The sequence below is a fragment of the Pectinophora gossypiella genome, chromosome 2 (assembly GCF_024362695.1).
Source record: "Pectinophora gossypiella chromosome 2, ilPecGoss1.1, whole genome shotgun sequence".
In the NCBI taxonomy this organism is placed as follows: domain Eukaryota; kingdom Metazoa; phylum Arthropoda; class Insecta; order Lepidoptera; family Gelechiidae; genus Pectinophora; species Pectinophora gossypiella.
The window spans coordinates 13480772-13503311 of record NC_065405.1 but is presented as its reverse complement, the minus strand read 5'-3'; the positions used below and the strand labels follow the sequence as shown (position 1 = coordinate 13503311).

General features: G+C 38.2%; 1 protein-coding gene across 2 annotated transcripts in view; it reads left to right on the top strand.

Annotated features, from left to right (window-relative positions):
• Positions 1 to 22540, top strand: part of LOC126378996 (ADP-ribosylation factor 6) — a 64611-nt gene that overhangs the window by 32068 nt on the left and 10003 nt on the right. The window lies entirely within an intron of this gene.

Below are 22540 nucleotides of genomic sequence, written 5' to 3'. Positions count from 1 at the left end.
TGAAAGAAGCTTCACAATGATAATACGAGTCATGACAACAATTCAACTGACACACCACATGCGTAGGGAATGATAAACTTTATAGCGCAACTACAAGCGCCGTGACACAATTCCTCTAATCTGATTACGTAACAACATCTGGGCTTCCCATCGCGTTAGCCACCAACTACATAATACGAGTAGTGTGACAAGTCGATAGAAACGACACGATTAGACACACACACACGCGAGCGTTCATATGAAATATCTTACATGCGTCATTAAGAAACGCACTAAATGTAATCTTCGTCTTGTAATGTTGGTATTAATGTGTGGTTTGGCCACACATACAGGTCTCTGACATGATTCGTCCTAGTTGCATCCGCGGTAATAGGTACCTACACGTAATACCAATGAATCCAAATATTTTCTCTAAACAATACTGATCGTCTGCGTGGTCGTTTGTCTAACAGAAAGCTCAGTGAGGTATGGACGCACCTTACGATGGACGTTCCTCTGACTACCCCATTGGGATATAGTCGTGAGTTCGTGAGCTTATGTTATTTACATACTGCCAAAATTACCAACTGTGTGCTGTCCACTGCATTTGCAACTCTTCCAGGTCGCATACTCATTACCGGATATTCGTTAAAACTCCAAAGAGATTAAAATGAAGCCGTGAGTTGGACAGAGATTTAAATACTTATATTCGAATTCGAATTTCGCGGACATTTTCAAACTTTTGAAACAATTTGAATTTTAACCGTGAAACTGCCAATCTGCTCGTGTTTATAGTTGACATTACGTATACTTTGCAGTTTGTGAACTAAACCGCCCCACTAGGCCGGTTAAAGGTTAATTTACATGAAACTGCATGAGTAATGAATGGGGCGTGTTCAATACCGTCTAGTCATCAAGTGGGCTTATTTTGAAAGACAAGCAATCTGCGCTGGTCGGCTTAGTCTTATTTTCATACCCTTTTAGGTGTGGCATATCATATCTGCCACACGTATTTCGATCAAATCACTAAGTAATCAGATCGTTATATTAAATTAATGTAATTAATAAGAGTACTTATATAAATTAAGTGTAATAATGTTATTACAGGCTTTATCTACAGTTCTGGACGGACATAATTATTGTTTAGGTATTCAATGCGGACAGCAAACTAATTATAACCAATCATAGTTGATGATTGATGGTTGATGAGGTTGGTCATCCACCTCACAACCCACACTATAGCAGAAAAAGAAGAAGACCAATCATAGTAAATATTAGTCTACATACAAATACCTATGTACATAAATTACTTGCTTTGCTTTCATTTTCGGGCTTCGGTGACCACGGGTTTTCCATCCTGTTTTCATCCCCTTTTCATCCCCGTTGGTGGTTATTATCGGGATAAAAACTATCTTATGTTCTTCCCCAGGTCTTAAACTATCTCTGTACCAAATTACGTCTGAATCGGATCAGAGGTTTCAATGTGAAAAGGTAACAGACAGACAAAGTTGCTTTCGCATTTATAATATTAGTATGAATTATCATTACTTGACATTGATGAGAAAGTGTAAAAATGCCCATTCTCTTTTCACGCATAAAGTGTAGCAAAATGTTCCTTAGACCTCTAACATCCACTAATAAAAGGTACTTAAGCGTTTGAGTCGCTCAGCTTAATTCAGTACAAAACGTTGATATTGCGATGGCGTCCTTAAGCAACTCCCAATAAGAGTTGAAAGTATCCGAACCCTATTGTCCGAAAGTAAGATGTTCGTGCTTCGGAAGGCACGTTAAGCCGTTGGTCTCGGTTATTACTTACTGATGTATGTACGTAGTTGATGCATGTCAGAGGCCTTTGGCGGCTCTATAGTAACCCTGAGTTGTAGGGTTGATGGGGTCGGCAATCCACCTCATAACCCACACGATAGAAGAAGAACAAGAGTCATTTGCACACTGCTAAGGAAAAACAACGTAGGTATATATAGCTACACTAAAAGAAAGCTTAATAAAAAGGCTGTCAAGACTCAAGATATACTACACCATGCCATCAAGAAGCGAGGCAGAATAACTGCACTGACCTGCACTAGGCGATAGCGCGCACGAACCCGTAAATGCTCTCAATTACGTAACGCTGAGAAGTAGGTATGTCGGCAGTTTTAGTTACTTGGACGTTCTAGAACTCAAGAGAATTGTTTTGAACGTTAAGTTGTAAGACCGAATGTTCTTTTAAAACCTATACCACATTGTTTAACTATTATGTCTAGAAATCTCTGCCTTAGGAGATTTTTATACAAGCGTTTTTTATATATTTTTTTTTCAGTGTTATCGTAGCCATGATAGGCCTAAACCAATGATTGCCGAATTTGTTTTCGAATTCATGTTTGGATCAGAAATGATTATCACGTGCTCACCGGTGAAGGAAAACATCATGAAAAATCCCATATTCCCGAGAAATTCATTTTCGGAGGTATGTAACCTAACCTGTGTTGGACTGGTTTTCCCATAGCGGGTTGGAAGGTCAGACAGGCAGTCGTTTCTATAAAAACCCGGAACTTTCAAATCTTCAGGTTGGGTAAATGGACCCTGTGAAAAATGGTATAATGCTACGGAGATAGATAGTTATCGTAGGCTAACCCTGACACCATCATCCACTTCACCACCTACCTATTAGAAGAAGGAACACAATATTTTACCTAGTATATTTTACCGAGTTATTTCGTTTTGTTTATGAATATAACTTAGATATAACTAAACTTTTGTCTTTATCCACTCTAACAAAACTGGCACTATTACGCAGTAGCTTAATATCGAGAATACAATGAAATCATTTCTCATCAACTTGCTTTATCAACCGCAGAAAAATAAATGTCTGTACTTAAACAATCGTAATATTAAACCTTAGTACCTACTTCTAATATTCACTTTCATCTCGGTACTACATATCTAAAGAGGGCACGATTGGAGAAAGCTGTGTGTAAATTTAATAACTCCGCCGTCTTTGAAAGAACTTTGATGTACAAAGATTCTTGTAAGCACTTCATTCGAAGGCGGCAACAGAATGTATTAATTTGAATATTTCACGTGTTTAATATTTTAGCGTATGTGGATTTTTCATGAAGTACTTTCCAGGCTACGTTTCTCAAAAACAATATAGATGGCGATACAGATATGGATGGATGGGATGGCTGGTTGTACAAATTTTCCCTCGTTTAAACTTCTGAATTCATGGATAACAGATGCATCTTTTATCTTTGTTTTTGGATATGAATAATGATCCTTTTTATTACACCCAGGCACAATTACCCATTATTATTCTGTTCAAAATAGAGAGATGCAATATAGGTACTTGCATAATTCTATACATAATGTGATCCTTATATCAAACAAATTATTTTTATATATGCTTCTGCTATTACATTGTATTTGGGAATGATTATGTACCCGATTAATGAGAAAATAGGTACAAAAAAGCTGTAAAACGCCATATAGTCTGGTGAACATAGCCCGGAAAGTCCCGCATAATGAAACATATCTTTGAAAACGATACGACCATAATATAAGATCAAACGAGCTTCGCAAGCGAAGTTCGATCGATATTATATGAGTACGCTTCATTCGAAGATATAAGAATAACAAAGTAGTCCTTTTTATCCTACAGGCAACTTCGCACGGTTTTAAGAGACAATCAATAGACTAGATAATTTTTAAAAAACGAACAAATGGTCGTAGGTGGCGCCTGTGGTGCGGCCCTTGCCGTGACTCGATCCCAACTTCATTATTTCAGAGACTTCACGTAACACAACTTTCCACCAGGGTATGGGATGGGTGGGAACTTATATCTTCGAATGAAGCGTACTCATATAATATCGATCGAACTTCGCTTGCGAAGCTCGTTTGATCTTATATTATATTTCGTCGCTTCATTCTTCAGATATAAGAATAACAAAGTAGATGTTTAGAGCGAAAGTTGTGTTTATATATCTGTATAGTTTTTCAAATGTAATGGATAGGTATAATTTCTTAAATTAAACCAATAAAGTAACAAAAGTATTCATTTTATTTTTATCTTTAAACAGAACGTTAACATCTTCTATTGATTAAAGAGTAAGCAGGTACAAATTAACTAATTACGTAATATTAGGAAAACAAATTGATCTTGCAAAGATACCTTCGTCTATTACTTGGCGATGATAAAACCTTGCAAAGGTTTGTGACGTCTCAGTCCACCCAGCCGCCTTCCTGATGACGTCCATGGACACGCCCTGTCCGCGAGCCGCGGAGGTGGCCGCGTGGCGCGTGCTGTGCGCGCCGAATGTCGCTACGTCCACGCCCGCCTCGCGCAACACTTGCTTGATCCAGCGGCTGATGGACTGAGACGTGGCGGGCCTATGTGGCCGTCTACACGTCAGAAACAAATTTTGTGAATTCTGTCTAATATCAGCAGTCATGTTGATATAATCCTGTATGGCTGTAGCCGGACATATGCTAATATTTTGATTGAAAAAAGGTAAGATCAAAACTGGTTGATCTCGTCCCGCAGCCGATGTTTTAATAATGTCCGAAATAGCAATCTTAACTCCATTTGTGTTCGTTGTAATGTTGTTCAGTTTTATTAACGAAAAAGTCTGCACTCTGTGTGCAGTGCACAAGGCTAGCAATATTACAACTTTCTTTGTGATTTTTTCTAACGAAAGATTTAAGTTAGGGTGCCAATTCGAAATGAAATTCAAAACAACTTGAGGGTCCCATGTTGCGGTGTACCTAGGGGCAGTAGGCCTTAATTTGTACACACCTTTCAAAAATCTTTTTGTTTGGTCGTTAGAGCCCACTTCGCTCCCTAAAAGCAGCGAAAGCGCGGATCTATGGCTATTCAAAGAGCCATAAGAATCACCGTTGTCAAAGCGCTCTGTTAAGAATGTTAAAACATGAGAAACCGTTGTATCTAAAGGGTTAAGATCGCTATCTGAACAGTATTGCCACCATAACTTGTATGAAGTACTATACTGAGACAAAGTGTTTTTCGCTAGAGATGCGAGCATAAGTTTCATAGCAGCTGGTGGAGTACCTCGCCTGGCGAACGCGAGCCGCAGAGCGTCGCCGCAGCCAGGGTAAACGTTCGGTGCCGACTAGAACAAGAACGGATGTCGTTATCGGAGTTCAAAAAAATAACTTCAGACTCAATCAAACTGTTCAGTAGCGGGAACCAAGGCTGCGACGGCCAGTATGGAAATACAAATATACCTCTAGCTTTATCAGTAACAATTTTACGCAGGCATCTTAAAATCAAAGTAAAAGGAGGGAATGCGTAAAAGAACCAAGGAGTCCAGACCAGCGTAAAAGCGTCCACTGTTAGAGCATCAGGGTCTTGTTTCCATGAAACGTAAATATCGCATTGTGCATTGGTGCGAGATGCGAAAAGATCAATGTCTGGAATGCCAAAGTATAGTGTAATTTTTTTGAAGGCATTGTTTGTTAATTGCCATTCAATATCAGGATTTCTCCTTCTTGATTCTTCGTCCGCTTCTACATTTTCTGTTGAGTTAATGTAAGAAGCAAACAGCCAGATTCCTCGCTCCTCGCACCATTGCCAAATGGACTTGGTCAAATCATTTAAATGGGGGAATTGGATTCCGCCCATGCGGTTTATATAACTCACGGCCGTTGTATTGTCCACACGTAACAATATAGTGCATCCATACATTTCCCGTGCAAAAGACTTTAAGCCTAGAAACACCGCGAGTAACTCCAAGTAGTTAATATGGAAATTTGTTTCACTATCCTTCCATCCGCCGTGCGCGCGTTGATTATTACAGAATGCACCCCAACCTATACGACTAGCGTCCGTAAATATTTCCAGATCGAACTGTAAGTCACCGATCGGGATGTCTGTAGACTGAACATTATTAATCCACCAATCTAAATCTGGAAAAATATCCCGTGAAAGCGTCATCTTCGCGTCATAAGTGGGGTTATTCTTTAGCGCTAAAAACTTTAGCCGCTCGAAATGTTTGGTGTATAGCCACCCGTATCGTACGGCCGGGCATGCCGCCGTCAATATGCCAACAAATTGTGCTAACTCCCGAATTTTGCAAACTCTCAATGACTTAAACTTGTTCGCTAGATTAACTATGTTGTTACGTTTTTCTGATGGCAATGACAACGTCATTTCAACCGAGTTATATATAAAACCCAAATTTGTTGTGGGCGAATAACACTTTTATCGTAGTTAACTACGAAGCCTAAGCATTCAAGAAGGCGAAGTGTTTCGATAACATTATGGTGACATTCATTGTAATCGCGACCTATACACAATATATCATCTAAGTAAATTACATTGATGAATCCTCGATATCTTAAATGTGTTACTACCTCCTTCATAAGCTTTGTGAAGGTCCTAGGCGCAACTGATAGACCGTAAGGCATGGCCTTAAATTCGTATAGATTATCTACTAATGAATTTTCAAATTGAAACTTAAACCTTAAGTATTTTCGGCACGAAACCGCAATAGGTACCAACAAATAGGCCTCCTTGAGGTCTATTGTTGCCATAAATCCGTTCTTAGGTATTAATTTTACAGCGGTTCTATAGTCTTCCATCTTGAAATGGCATTTCTCAATGAATTTGTTCAGTGGCTTTAAATTAAGAATGAACCTTTTCTTACCGTTAGGCTTGGGAGCCAAAAAGATCTTAGATAAAAACTGGTCCTCTAAAGGTTTACATTGTTCAATTGCGCCTAAGTCCAAAAGATTCTGTATGGCAAGTGACATTTCTTTAAGTTCATTTCGAGAAAATGTATTATTAGGTTCACTATATTGTTCTACATTGTGAGAAAAGGGTATTTGAAAACCATGACTAATCCAGTTTAAAACGACAGTATTGTTTGTGATTGATTTCCAACAATCATAAAAAGTTTGCAGTCTGCCGGCATGTACCTGGTTAGCTATCGCGTTGGAGCACGTGGCTTGCTGCCGCTCGAGGTGTAGGTCTTGCCGCTGGACGTCGAGGGCTGCGCCCTGCGCGCCGCTCCCGCCGCAGACCCGTACCTCTGCGCTCCCCCTCTCCCCCCCCTGTTCGACGACTGGTAGCGAGAGGGGGCCGACCAGTTTCCCTGGGGGCGACCGCGAGATGTCGAAGATCCATGAGCAGTAGTAGTAGCACCACTTTTAGAAACAGGTGGTGGTCTTTTTATCTGCAATCCCTGTTTCTCGATAGTTTTTGAAGCTCTTATTTTTTCAGCCAACTTACTACCGAAAAGAGTTTCATCTCTTTCCAGATCCTGTATTGAGCGTACAAATGACTTGTCTAAACAAGGGTTTATGAGTTTAATTCTCGTTTGTGTCTCGTTGTAATGGAGGTCCGCTAAAATTCGGCAACCGTCCGATATGGCTTTAATTGCTTGAACTTTATTCTGCTTATCGTCCTTGGTAAGAAGAATAGATAATCCATTACTAACGGCTGAAATACCCAACCCGAGCTGATTTTGGTTCGACTCTAGCCTCTTGTCGCGAGCTCTGTTTACATCCGTAATGGCCGCTGTCATTTCTATGTTTAGTGATGGGGATCGCAAAAGTTTGCAATTCTGCGGTATTGTGTATTCCTTTAACAAAAGGTCTTTTTTCTCCTTAGGAATACCCTTACGTAAAATTGGTAGCAACCTCTGGGCCACGTCTTGCACGATCTTTTCTCCATATTCTGGTATGTCGTCGGCCGGCTCACCCAACGCCGCCAACAAATCCGAGTCTAATTCCAATTCTGGTTCTTCCTGCAAAGGGTCGACTTTTGTGGCAATAATTTCCGGCGTAGATTCGTTTTCAAACATCGAATCGTTCGTGATCCCCTGTTGTTCGGGGTCATTATTCGTGATCTCTTGATGTTGAGAGTCTACGACAAAGAAAACACAAAATAGTTATATTTTTTATTTTTGTGGGTATGTTTTGTAAATCACCAGGAACATTATATTGTAAGCAAATTGATGACCTTGCCGAATCATGATCAAATTCTTGATGGTAATTAAGCCGCGTATTGACTCGCAGTCAATATCTGGGCTAAAAAGCCATCGTGTTGACTCGCAGTCAACATCCCGGCTGAAATTCCTTTGCATTAACTCGCAGTTAACATCTAGGTTTGTATGAAAACACATGAGACAATGATTTTTGTCGTGTTCGTAATGATCGGGAAAGTAAGTACTTATACATTTTTAAACTCACCTGAATTTTCTGACTCATCCGAATCGGAATAGATTATCACTCTTCGCCACTTTCTTTGAAGTTCTTCACATCCTTGCGGGGACTTAGAACGCCTTTTAGGCATTTTTAAATAGAAATATTTCACAAAAAAATATAATATAAAAATAACGAATATGTAGGTAGCTATCGTAAAATATAAATTGATGGCGCGTGCGTCTGTTGCCTCGCACGAAAAAAGAATGAAGTTGGGATCGAGTCACGGCAAGGGCCGCACCACAGGCGCCACCTACGACCATTCGTTCGTTTTTTAAAAATTATCTAGTCTATTGATTGTCTCTTAAAACCGTGCGAAGTTGCCTGTAGGATAAAAAGGACTACTTTGTTATTCTTATATCTGAAGAATGAAGCGACGAAATATAATTATTATATATTTACATAGTCTGTCAACAAATTCATCACAGCAATGCGAATTATCGTTACAAATCATAGGACTAAGGACTCCCAGCATAAGTAATTCCTTTATCCACTAATAGGTATGCTGGTCGTAGGGACTTTAACACGTCCTAGATGAGAAGTAAAACGGTTTCAGGATCGAATGTACTCATTATTATAACTATATAATAATGTATCATGATAATCGTGAGTCGTAGTTGGTTTTATGTTTTCTTTTTATTCCGGACTTAGCATAGCAATTTACAATACCACAATAACATGTAAAATGTTACTATTTCTACTATTTACCGGCATTAAAGTAAGAAATGTTACGAGTTGGCACGGGTAGTAATTCTTTATGTAAATTAATAGCTTGCTAACGTCTATTTGCAGAATTGATTGCGCGGTACGGACACGACGCGAGGTGTTTCCTTTGAATATTCAGCACCTTGCTACTGCATATCCTACCCAAGGAAAGCATATCTGGTTTAATTCTTTTTTAGTTTTACATACATTAAGTTTGGCTTCTATGCTGGACTGGAAGGGAATAGAAAACACAGAACACGGTCAGTTGTTTGTCCCGGGGATGTAGCAAAATTCGACAAGAGTGTTTATGGGTCATATATTATGCTGATCTCATGTTATCCTATAGGCTCGTAGTATCCATCTTATATATATTATTATCAACAGTGGCTACAAATTGTCTTTCCATTAGGGTTTACAAGCTTGAGTTTACGTATTTGTAAAGATTGGCCCATACCACTAACACCCTGATATTCGTCCCAAGATATTTCATACGTGATGAACCGTATGTTTACTGGTTTTATCTCGCTCTAAAAGATTTTTTTCATAACCAAATAAAATATACTTGGTACAATAATGACCACAATATGACAACATAGCGGAAAGAAGTTAAATTAAATTCCCCGAAATGTTTTCGTTCTCGCCATTGCAAATAATACTGTCCCCTACGCTTTCTCTTATCGCCAATAAATCTAGCCAAACTACAGAAATGACATAGGGAGGGGCTTCGAGGCTATAAAAGCCAGTCGGCTAAACACTGACAATAATATACGTAAACGGAATCTTGCACGGATTCGTTATGAGTATCTAGCTTTATTGTTCACTCGTGCAATTTTGATTTTTTTCTGTTCTTTGATATTTCATTTGCGCATTATGAAATAAATATTGATGCGATAAAGATTGTGCGTTTATGGTTCTATGGAAGATTCTTTGCATTAGGCAGCTTGTCGTGCATTATTTAGGTAAACACTTACGAAGTTACGTATTAAACACTTGAAACTCGTCAGACAACTGATACTCTAAACTCAAACAGCATTTTTCATCCCGTCAAATCACAATAGTGCCATCTATCAGTCTTATATTATCATTTCATTCAGCCAACCTTGAATAACGCTCATCCCGTCTGCTCTCGACTGATAACTCTTAGGCTACGTTCACACGGCACTATGTTTCCCGTATGAGTTACACGAGATTTTATCGAATTTTGCTGTGCAATTTAAAAACTTATTGTTCACACGGAGTATATACTGTAAAATCCCGTGTGCGAGACATATTGCTCCGCGCCCGTCTGGAATACGTGAAAAATGGAATCGAATAGTCCCGTGAACGTAGCCTTAATCCAGCAGAAACGTTCCGATAAATCTCTCCCAAGGGATGTGACATAGATTATACGCCACTTTTCTTTAGACTGTGATCATCATTCCTGTAAATACTTCTGTTTCTGTAAGACACTTAAACTAAACATATATGAAGCGTAGATTCGACTGTTTTGCTTGCTGAAGAATATCACTCGGTAGGCGGAACACTTGCTCATTAGTCATATGATTGCAGATTTGTGGCGGTTGCAGGAATGCTCTGGCTAAGGTTGATGTTATCCAAATTATGTATAATAATAAAAAAATACACACAAAATATAGTTTAAGAACCTGACTTATTACCCCGTTGTTGTTACGCGCCATATAATATCAAAGCTAGGCAATGGAGGTTGCCAAATCTGACGCCAACAGTTGGCATTACACCGGAGTGAGTAGCGTAAAAAAGCTGATGCCTATTAGGTACTTAGCGCTGGGTTGGTGTGATATGATGATGAAAAAAAATGTATTGAGAGCCAAACATGATATATTTAATAAGCGCCAAGCATTGGATTTAATTGTACAACATGTTAATTATACCTACTCACGAATATTTGAAGTTTCCATTTGTTTCATTGAACAAATGATAATTAACTGTTGTTATTATATTAACCGTTGTTGTTACACCGTCCCGCATCCAAGTTTTTATGGCTGATTACTGGTAGTGGTTGCCTGGAAGGAATTGCTTCAGAGCATTAAGGCCGCCCATTTGTTGTTAAATGTTTGTATGCTTTGTTTGTGTGCAATAAAGTACATTTGATTTCATTTGATTAAATGAAATTCCCCCAAATCAGTACTGAGGTTTGGTTCGAATCGATTGTAAAACCAACTGGGGTCGTATTGTCACAATCTTGGTTGTCGCCGCCCGCTCGTAAAGTCTCTTCGAGTAAATTCTTCATTTGTTCATCGCTAAATTAACATATAGGTATTTTCGCTATTTTTGTCTGCCTTGTGTATTGAATTAGCGACATTGCGTAGGTATGCGGATACCTTTACTTTATAGGTGTATATAATATCTTAGAATATGTCTATAACATTTCTTTTGGGCGTATAAAAAGCTTCACATTTATGGTCCCTCCTAAAATAGCTTATAAGATTATTTTTTTCACTTCATTTATAAGATTTTATTCATTGTATGTATATTTAAAGTAAATTAGCTGTAAGTACTCTTCCGGAAATGCTTTCTAAGAAAGTTTAAGAAAATTCTAATAGGCTTACTTTTTGCCAATAGAACTGTATTTAGCAAAATCTCTTGTGTTGAAAAGAGCTGATGCCGAGTAGCAGGCACGCTGATGATAAATTGAATTTCATTGAAAGCGAAAACCTTTCAATACGGATTTACAATTTCCGCGAAGTACATTGCCCTGTAATCCATTTGATAACATTAATTAAATGATAATGGGCAAAATGTATGGAACTTGCAATTAATGCAAGTCTCATCAGTGGAGGTTCTTTGACCAGTTTCGCCCATTTTCCTTTGTAGACAATTATGTATATTTATTACTGTTTAATTTAGTGCAACTGATAAATTTGTCATGCAGTAAATTATTGGGGACGGATCCCGACTTAACGCCGCGGGCAATCCTTAATAGCCTTGGAAAAACACGACTTCGAACGATATTAGTTTCACCAAAGAGGTGAAATGGAATATAAGGAACTGTTCTTATGATAATACTACCATAATCTTTGTGGACGACTAGGTGTCGCCAAGTTGTCTGGCGTAGGGGAATGAAATATGCTGCTATCGCAAAATGCGGCTCGAGAAAATCCGCAGTTTGCAAAAGTACTTCACTTTGGTGGATGATTTACGACCTGCGGTTCTGCAAAATTTACTTCAGACTATATTCTATAAAGTCAGTAAACACAAGTCCAATAAATTAATAGTTAGAACATAATTTGATGAAACAGCTGTTTAGACTTCTCAATGCCTAACATTCTACCATTTACATTATATCATTAGAAATTCTCATTCTCTCACCGCTTTTATTGTTTTAGCTTTTCTTCATATTTAGATACGTGTTCGCAGGTAATAACTCGCTCAGATCGTTTCCACGCGTGTACGGTTTCCGTCGCAATATTGGATATTGCGGCGTGCGGTCCCAATCCTCAGTCGCACACGCTCTCGTCACGTTACTACGAATAACATGGCGTCTGCTGTAGGTAACTTGGAATATCATTTACTTCAACATATAAAATCTAGTTTACTATGTAGAACTGATTCTGTTACTAAAAGTGCTGAGAGATTCTTGCACGATATAAGAGTCTTGGTATCGATTCGCTCTGTTGGGCATCAGCTTCCTTAACTTCGTAGGCTTAGTTGTTCTCACGGGGCCACGCCAGTGAAAAATTACTGCCTTCAGAGGGCCTAATCACTCTTATCTGCGCTCTACTGACGCTTCTAAGCTGCTGTTCCTAACGTTAATGAAATTATTCCAATTACTTCTGCCACGCAAGTACGAAATATTTGAATTTCTTCTTGATTCCACTTCGTTGAGTTTCATTGTGTAAGTATTTAATTGACTAGTTACTCACGTTACAAAAGAATGAACTAAAATATATACATAAAGCTCGTATTCAACCCTCACCGTTTGAACTTCACCATTTGTATGCCACAATAGGACGGAATGTTTGCTCGATGTCTGTTCGCTTCGTGAATTTTAAAACATTTCGAAATATCGCCTGCTGCTTTTAACTTTGGTTTATTTTTGACTGGTATACGGCCTTATCTAAATCTGGGTTGGATTTGTTCTCATGAGCTATTGTAAACGTGTAAAATTGATGTTTAGAATTTAGCTTCACTATTTATTTTAAGACCGCCACACTATCCAGATGTTTCGGCCGCGAAGTGTTGGCATTTCCAATAGCATCGGTATTAATTACTTTTCACTTGAGAATAATAGTCGTATAAAACCTACTATTTTTAATCGTTCATTCATAACACATTATTATTGTAAGAGTTTCCACTGAATCACCAGTTTATCAACGTGTTATCGCGTCAACTAGCAACAAGCCGGAATGTTTACCGTTAGCGGATGGCCGTGGCGACGGTCACGGTCCGCCAATGCGTTTTTTCTTACTAACCTACTAAGAAATGTGTTAGTTACTAGACAGGTTCCGCCGGTCGATGAATCTAATATAAAGTTGAAGATAGATTTTCACTCAATATCTATGTTTTAGAAAGTTCTGTCGTTCGAGTAACAAGGTTCAAAGGTGTATAATAGGGTGGAGCGATTTCATTTTTTATTTTTTTTCGGTTCGGTATACCTGTAAAAAGTTGCTATTTCAGGTCAACATTAAGCACAAAAAAATCAGTTGGCTTATGCTATGTTTCGAGGTGCCCCCATCGTCATAAAGTTTTGAAAAATTAGGAAAATTATGAGTTTTGCCAATTTTTTTCAAAACATCGCAAACATTTTATAAAACACCTGAGCGACAGTTATTACCGGTAGAACCATGCGTGTTGAGACTCTAAGGAAGTGGGACGCGGGGGAGAGGTATTTCAGCGAAATAACTCTCCTCCGCGTCTTCATACCCAAACACCGATCGAGTGACATTTAGTAATTTCGCGCGCTTACAGCAACTCATTTATTTGGCGTTCATTTATTTGCATGAATTACCACTGCGACATTTGTTATTACAATTAAGATGGAAAAACCACAGGGCCGAAATGCTTTTCAGGTACCATTAGATCTTAATTACAAAATTGTTAAACAATGCCGATAGTCGCATTCTCCTTTATACCCACAATATTACCTGAAATTACTAGAACAGAGCTGAGTACCGACCAAAAGTATCTATACGATATTATGACCGCTATCAGTACTGGTATATTTACTTCTGATTTAGCTAATATAGAACCTGGACTTCTTAACCATTCTAGTTGGCTAACAACAGCTAATCGAATTCAAAGGTTGTATGCCACAAAAACTGACCCTGAAGAAAAATTAGTGGTATTAGCCACGTACGTATTGAAAGTTTATGGACCGATGTGATTTAAGTACAATAAAATGTACTTAATTCCTCGTGCATCGACGGGGCTAACCACCTGTGACCAACTATTAATCTTAGTCGCTATTTGAACTCCGGTATGAAGGCTATCATTGACAAAGTAATGCAACGAAATGGATATTTCGGTCATCCAAAAAAATATCCTCATTGCCTTGCTTGGCGATGACAGAGAGGCTATCCGAGATCTGGCATATCGAAAAATTATAAAAGCAAGATCACAGAATACTCGAAGACTTCGAAAATTGAAGGTGCCGGTGTTCAATTCCGATGCTAAAGTTTATACTGACATTATTTTGTGGCGTGACTGTGACATAACTGAGCCACCACTAACTTCAAATTTGTTTGATGAAACCTTGTAGGAAATTGAAAAAATGTTTTTTATTATTTGTATGTCGTTTCCATATCTCGGGCGTATAGAGTCCCGGACTTTTTGAAGGCGTGCGTGGGGCCGAAGCCAACACGTAGAGACCCCTTAAGACAGTTTAATCTAAATGTGGTGTGACACCAACCGGCGATTATCCCTGTATACACTATGGGAGTGCACGCAAAGACAATCCCCGGTTCGTGTAGGACTATTGCTGATTATGCGAACAAAGGGAACTGGGCTATTGGGTTGGAGGTTAGTGGACCGGGAAACTGGATATGGGGGACTATGGCGCCTGCTCGACCAATGTTGGTAAAAATGGATAAAATGAGCAGGTGGTGACTCGCCACTCACTGGATGGGCCACCTATCTAGCCAACGTGACTGGACGGCAAGGCAGCAACATGGTTGTGAGCAGCTCAGGGTGTCGAGAGGTGTAAACCGCTTTTTGCGAGGCGGTTTACCCGCCTCACCAAATCGCGACTTATTCATCTTTCACTTCCACCCTGAGCTTATAGCTCTAACGCCCCACTCTGGCCAGCCAATGAAGGCAATTCAGAGGTGAGAGTCCTGCGGCCCCCGCTGGGGTCCACTCCGGTCGGCCAGTGAAAGTAAGCCGGAGACGGAGGGCCTGACCGACTCTCGGGGGATCTCAGCTCCGCGGTGTCGTCACTCACCAACAGATCGCCACAACCTGGCCTGCGGAGACTGACTGCACTGTTGAATTCACCAGGTTCGCTGATGAATTCACCAGGGGCGATGGGGGTCATCACATCCCTACGCCTTTATTATAATTATTAATAATATTTAAACTGTATTTTTAATGTTTCTGGATATTTTTTGTAATATATAATTACATACATAAAAAAATGTTTTTCGTTTGTTTTCATCCATGCTGGGGCACCTCAAAACGTTAAGATAATTGTGTGATATTTTCTATGTTTGTTTTGTAAATAACAAGGCAACTTTTCATCGCTATGCCGTTGAAGAAAAAAAAATTTTTTTTTTTTCATATATTTTCGCTCCACCCTAGTGTATAAACAGTAGTCGTTGAACAAGATTATCGTGTTTCACGCTAAAAGTGCTTAGTATCGAACGGGAACTGAATTTGGCACGGTTCGGCATTGTTAGCGGGGTATGTAGATTCTGCATCTAAGAATTATGGGCGATATCGCAGCCATTGCGGCGTCGAAACTCCGCATTTTGCATGCTACGTGTTCCCTCTACACTTCTTTATCGTCTAGCGTATTGGAAACTACTAGATTTCAGTAACGAAACGTGTATCGGCTATGTTGTAGTATTATTTACCACGCAGATAAACGTGTTATGGCTCCGATAGTATGTGAATGAAATTTATTCCTGGCTGTCATCCAAATTCGATACAATTACAATAAATAAATAGATAGGGAAGTTCAATTTTTAACAGTAACAAATTCTTGTTCCTAGATGATTTCGTAAGCATTTAAAACATAATATAAGCTCACAATATTTTCCCAATGAGATATTACTCATAGGTATCAATCATAATTAAAAATAGCTAAGTATCAATATCTATTTCCAGGCTTTCTATTAATGGGCCAATTTTGTAGAGATTTTATTTGAAATTTTACGCGTCAGTGGTTTCAATGTGGTGTACTTTCCGATCTATTTCATTACATCTACGACCCTTCTGCCAGTTTTCCATTCGCGAAGGACGAAAGTCAATTTATCTTGTCTCGTAAAGTTGGTATCAGCTGAGACTAGTGGAGTTGAACCGAAACGAGATGAATGCCCTGTTCTAGTAATTGGCGTAGATCCAATGCCCAATAAGGTCCTTAGTCCTTATCCTTAATAGAGCCGTGGTACTTGTAACAACTAGTAGTAATATCAAACCACATAGATCTGAAGGTATTAATTAGTAAGTAGTATCACTATAATCCCCCCCCCCCCTCCCCTTGGGTTTTATAATGATACTAACACGTTTATATATGTATTAAAGACCCAAAGGAACTTAATATTCAGATCGAATTAATTACCTATATGAAAATAAGCATACATATTGAATTTGAAATTATATATTAAGTATGAGACATTTTAATATTCATCGAGTACCGTGCAGCAACTCTAGCTCGCAAGGCGAGAATTTAATTTCGTTTCCATTTTCTGATAATGTTTGCGAATGGGAATTAGGTTTATCTATTTATTTTGTCAGAAATGAAAAATGAACGGGAATATCAATATTGGCAGCGTCTCGGGCTTTTGTACCTATACAAAATTGTATAACTAATCCTCTCTGCGGCTTTTTAATTTTGCTGTGTAAGTAAGAGCGGTTATGACGTGACATTTCTCGGAAAGTCGCGTCGTTTGCAACTTGGATCACAGTTCGTCTTTAGCATTTTTTTTTTGTTAGAAGGGTAGTACAAATCTATTTATAAGAATTGATTTATTGATCATACAATAAACTAAGGGGAGGATAGAAGTGAAATTGGCCCGACAAAGGGAAATGGCTTGAAAATTGTTAACGCCCCAAGCTGACCTGACGGAAATAGAAGGGCGAGTCGTGATGTCGACGATGAACCTATGCACCGCCCTTAAGGTATCGTATTTTCATTTACAAGTATTATAAGCTTGTATTTTTCCTTATTGCCGCTCAGTTCAAACGAGTAGCAGAGAGTGATAAAATTTTCGTCCCCTTTATAGGAGAATTACAGGCATAGGTACCTATGTGAAGTAGTATCTAGCAATGTCCCGGGAAAGTGGTGTAGTTAAATGCAGCAGTAGAATAAAAGATTCACGCTTTCCTTTAGCTGACTATTATGATTTGTGCTGTTGTCGACTTAACGGGCCTCATATACTTTCCAATACCTTTTTTTTGTCGTAACTTATTGTAGATTTGCCGCAAATGGCATTAACTACTAGGCCGGATAAATGGGGAGCGCTGAGAATACAACATTCTTAAAGTTAAAACATCCATGGAATACAAACAAAAAAATCAAGTACCACGTCTAGTGTAATATTAACAAGACGTTTGTCCTGAATAAGGAAAGAAATTGGGCCAACTGATACCACTTGTACGTGTACATGACTCGACGTTAAATAATAAATAGGATATCCTAAAGGTTTCAAATGGAATGAAAATGATGATTTAGCACCTCTTAAAATAGAAAATGTTGAGGCATTTATTTTTTGAACAATTGGTATATAAATATCAGTATGGTATGAAGAGTCGAAGTTGAAATAACCAAACGTTACTTGGTAGCTGTTTTTACCTTGATGTAAAAATAATTATCTAAGACCTTCATTCTATTAAGTAAATGCAATGATTAAATTATTTCCGCACACTAAGATCTGAAACCGTTATTTTCTTCTAACTTTTACTTAAACGTTAATAGTACCACGAAATTATGACCGCAATAGCTAATTTCCAGCCTACATTCTCCGGCTCAGAAGTTAATTGTCTAATAGTCCTCTAATTGCGCCAAGGAGCTTCCTTATACAGTTGAGTTCACAAGATTACATCACTCAGTTCACGGTGTTGCTTATCATCTTTCTGTTACTATGTGGCAAGAACTATCTAAATACTTTGTGCATTTAGATAGGCCCGGTTCTACGTTGTCTTAGATAAATGCGTAGTGTTTGTATTGCCTAATTGTAACAGTGACGTGTCTAGTAAATTTAAGTATGATGACACTGACTAATTCTCTATTGCCTTTAGTATTTATCTCTTGAGTCCGTGTTTTGAATGGTTAATGTTTTCCACTTTGATTCGACATTCGTTTGTCTTGGTTTTATTGCTTCTCCGAATCCGCCTTTGACCAAAAAGTCTATTTCCGTAAGCAACAATCCTTAACTTCAGTGAGGAAGTATATTCGTCTTCCGCTTACCTAACTCAGACGGGAAGAGTTTATTTCCTTGGAGAGCTATATTTCACTGCCTAAAATAACTTAGCTTGGTTTGACGTCACTGTTTTAACGCTGTCAGCATGGAAGACATTAGGACGTGTGACCCAATTTAGGGATCCGTGTTAAACCAACCTATTCTGGCGAGCGTCGTTTTCAGCTTTTATGACCTCGCCTGTCGTTAAAGCTTTATTTGTTCATTTATCTATACTATATCGTATATTTTCGATATCCTATTCATGATTGATTGATGATCTTTCATGAACATTTTCACTCGTTGTATTCATGTCATCATTAAGTGTCATTAATAAGTTCTATCAAACTTCCCGCTTCATTGTGCTCTTCTTTTGTGCCTTTGTTTTGAGGAGATCCAGCGAAAATATTTTGTAGTATACTTACGTGTCCTCTAAACAGCCCTTCCGTGAAAAATGCTAATATTTTCAACAACCCCTGTACACCCTGTATGGGGTGAAGGTCGTTTTCAACGCGGTAGGTTTTTTGCGATATCAGCTTTTCTTGTCTGGTATTGTCGTTTGCCAAGAACACCGCAGCTTTGGAACCAAGTTTCTTCAAAGCCTCCTTTACAAACTGCACATTTAATCGTATTTTTTGAGTCTTGAATCTAATGCTTGCGACAAGCATTACCTTTTGGGATTTATTATGACTTTTCCTTTAATAAAAAGCCTCCGACTCTTCTGTTAAAAATAGATTACAGATTTTTCTTTTTATAGACTTTCATAGGTATAATAAATTCATCGAATACCTACACCATCCCGCTGGTTTGTAATTTAGATCCATGTTATCAATCTTGTCAAGTACATGATCATTTTGTCAATATTTTTACCCTTCATCAATTATGTGCTGCGTAATCGCATGTCATGTATAGCCCGTTTAAAATAACTTCAGCTATTGATTTTTACTAGACGTTTCGTAAATAGCAACTACTAATAAATTACGTAATAAGTATAGTGTTTTTGTCAATCCTGACACGTTCACCATGTCACGATTCCCACAAGGGTGTTCACATGTTAGTCATGACCGAAATATTACCATTTGCCACTAATTAATTACTTATTATCATACAACAATGATGCACGTAGAGCCTACTTGTTATTATTGCCAATATGGGTTTTATTTTCTATTGTCTATAAATGATACTAATTAAACGTTTCTTATTTATCACTTTACGACATGATTCATTTGCACTCTCCCAAGCAATTTATCTAACAATAGCGATAGTCATATCTTGTTAATTAGTGTAAGTATAGTATTCACTTTGCGCTGTTAAAGAAGACATTTTCTGTTCAACAATAGAAGTCTTCTCAATAATATTTTGACACGACTTTGGTTTGATATGATCAAAAAAATGTTGTATTTCTTCAAGTTTGGGATTTGCTTTAGATTTAAAATCTTTGCTGTTATGTTTTTCAATCATTTTTTTCTGTTCAACAATAGAAGTCTTCTCAATAATATTTTGACACGACTTTGGTTTGATATGATCAAAAAAATGTTGTATTTCTTCAAGTTTGGGATTTGTCCCTATTTTTTTTTTGCTATTCACTTCATTCAGCTTATTTTTATAAGTCAACACGTCAACAGTTCCACCGCGATAATTCGACTGTTTTGTAGTAAAAGGGCTATCTATATTTAGAGCGATCCGTGTATCTAGGGCGTCGTAAATGCTGTTACTTTGCGTGCCAGAGGAAAATTTCCTCGTTTCCATTCAATGTGATGTAATAATTTATTTTATTTTAAATTTTAATAAAACGTATGATTTAGTAATCGTACTCTTTCTCAAATACATGTCTATAACACAATAGGTAGGTATTTTGTTTAGTATTAATATCTTTCCCAACCTGTTTTGTTAAATGTTACTCGTATCGTACATCCACAAGATCGGTTACGTCAGCCATATAAGAGCACATCTTAGGCGTTCCTAGATTGGAGACTTGTCGCCATGGCCGAATACGGCTGGAAGGGATATATTAGTTCTCTTTTCTAAAGCACCAGATAACATTTTTTCTATACTTTCTAAGAATGTATTGTGCAACTTCTTGCTTATCCGGCCAAGTAGTTAATGCCATCTGCGGCAAATCTACAATAAGTCACGTCAAAAAAAAAAAAATGTGCAACTTCTTGCCAATTATACCTACCTATTACCCCCAAAACCCACTTCCTGTTACGTTAAACTATCTCCTACATTCTAATCTGTAGTAATATCCAAAGATAATTTGCATACAGTATGTAAGTTAAATGTTTCTGACAGCAACACTGATTGATATAACATGTCGAATGCAACGGCACAGTCTTCACCAATAAAGCAATGATCCAATAGATACAGAATACATCATGTGATAGATCGTTGACATACTTACTTCACGTGTCGCCTTTGAGACTACAATTGAAGATGCACTACATCTTTATCTGGTAGGTATGTCGTAGAATACTTTGTGAGTTGTCTGAAAATGTTGATCGTAAAGATACTTTGTAGTGTAAAGCCCTCAGGGTATGTCGTTTTATCTAGGATTCTTATTCTTGGGCGTTCAGAGGGATGTATGAACTAAATTGGCCACTTGAAATGTCCGCTTAATGCAAGTTTAATGAAATAACTTAATGCTATAACGTCCAAACTTATAAGGACGGCCGTAGGGAATTTGCCTCCAAGATTGCTTTAATAAGGCGGCGTATAAAGCCTGTAATAATAAAAAAACCTTTGTGTTCCCTTAGAATGTATCTCTATGGAGGTTTTACCTTGCGAGGAACTACCGTGAACATAAAGTACTTTTACACAGTTGTATCTTCCTTACCACAGTTACGTTTCAAAACTGTGCCAAATATGCTTTTAAAATATTGCCATTTATATTCATAATCATTAAGCGTTATATACCGTTTTCACAGAGGGACCGCTAACCTAACCTGAAAAGACAGTACGGTTTTTTTGCAGAAGCGACTGCCTGTGCAACCCACGAAGGGAAAACCAGCCCAATACAGATTAGGTGATACCTCCGAAACGCATTTCGGAAAGTGGGTTTCCTCGCGATGTTTTCCTTCACCGCACGTGATAAACATTTATGATCCAAACATGAATTTGATAACAAATCCTCGATTTAGGCTCATACTGAGATTCGAACTGCGACCTCACATGCGTTTTTATTTATTTATTTCGTTCTTCCAACTGGTCAACTACGGGTCCCCACCATTTGTATACAAAATTATCATAAATATGATTAAGTACTGCGTTATTCCGACCGTAGTTCGTATTTGTTCACGGCTTAGTCCCGTAAACCTTTTAATAATTATACCTACGCTATTGCTCAGAAATTCTCAAGACATAAGCCCGGTATTTTAAGGGTTGTTTGAGGACTTATGATGGCATAAGACCCCAAACAGCCCAGCTATGGTACAGTTGACCCAGGTATGGTTTTGTTAAGTTGGTACAGTTAGTTATGGTAATAGTTTGTTTCAGAGGTATTTGCTTATAATGGTATATGCAAAGACCTCTGAAACAAACTATTATTATTTGTATGATCTAAGTCTTCATCGAATGAGTGATACCATTGGTGCCGGTTCGAACTTTGGTGCCGGACTTGCACCAATGAGTTATGAATTTATCTTAGTGTAGTTTTCACTAACACAGTTGGCTCGACCATTACGGACAGCTATATGGCTCACCGTCTATCACATTGGCCTAACAGATCGGTGAGGTGTGGGCACTTAGTTCAACTTGCGATGGATGTACCTCTGATTGTCCCAATTGGGATATAGTCATGTGTTACGTTATATTATAGATTATAGGTTTTGATGATACAAAATTACAATATCTTAAGTCGAAGCTATACATTGGCCCCGATTCCTGCAGACACCTCTTAATTTTATTTTAAGTTATACCTGTCATTTTCTTACCCCCTGAAAAAGAAAGAGACGGGTAATCAATCGACAGGCATAAAATTTATGGAACACACGTCAATTTTAGGCAGAAATTTTATCGTTCTTTGCCCGTGGTCCTACTGCGTAGTCCTACTAGTAGTACCATGGGTATTT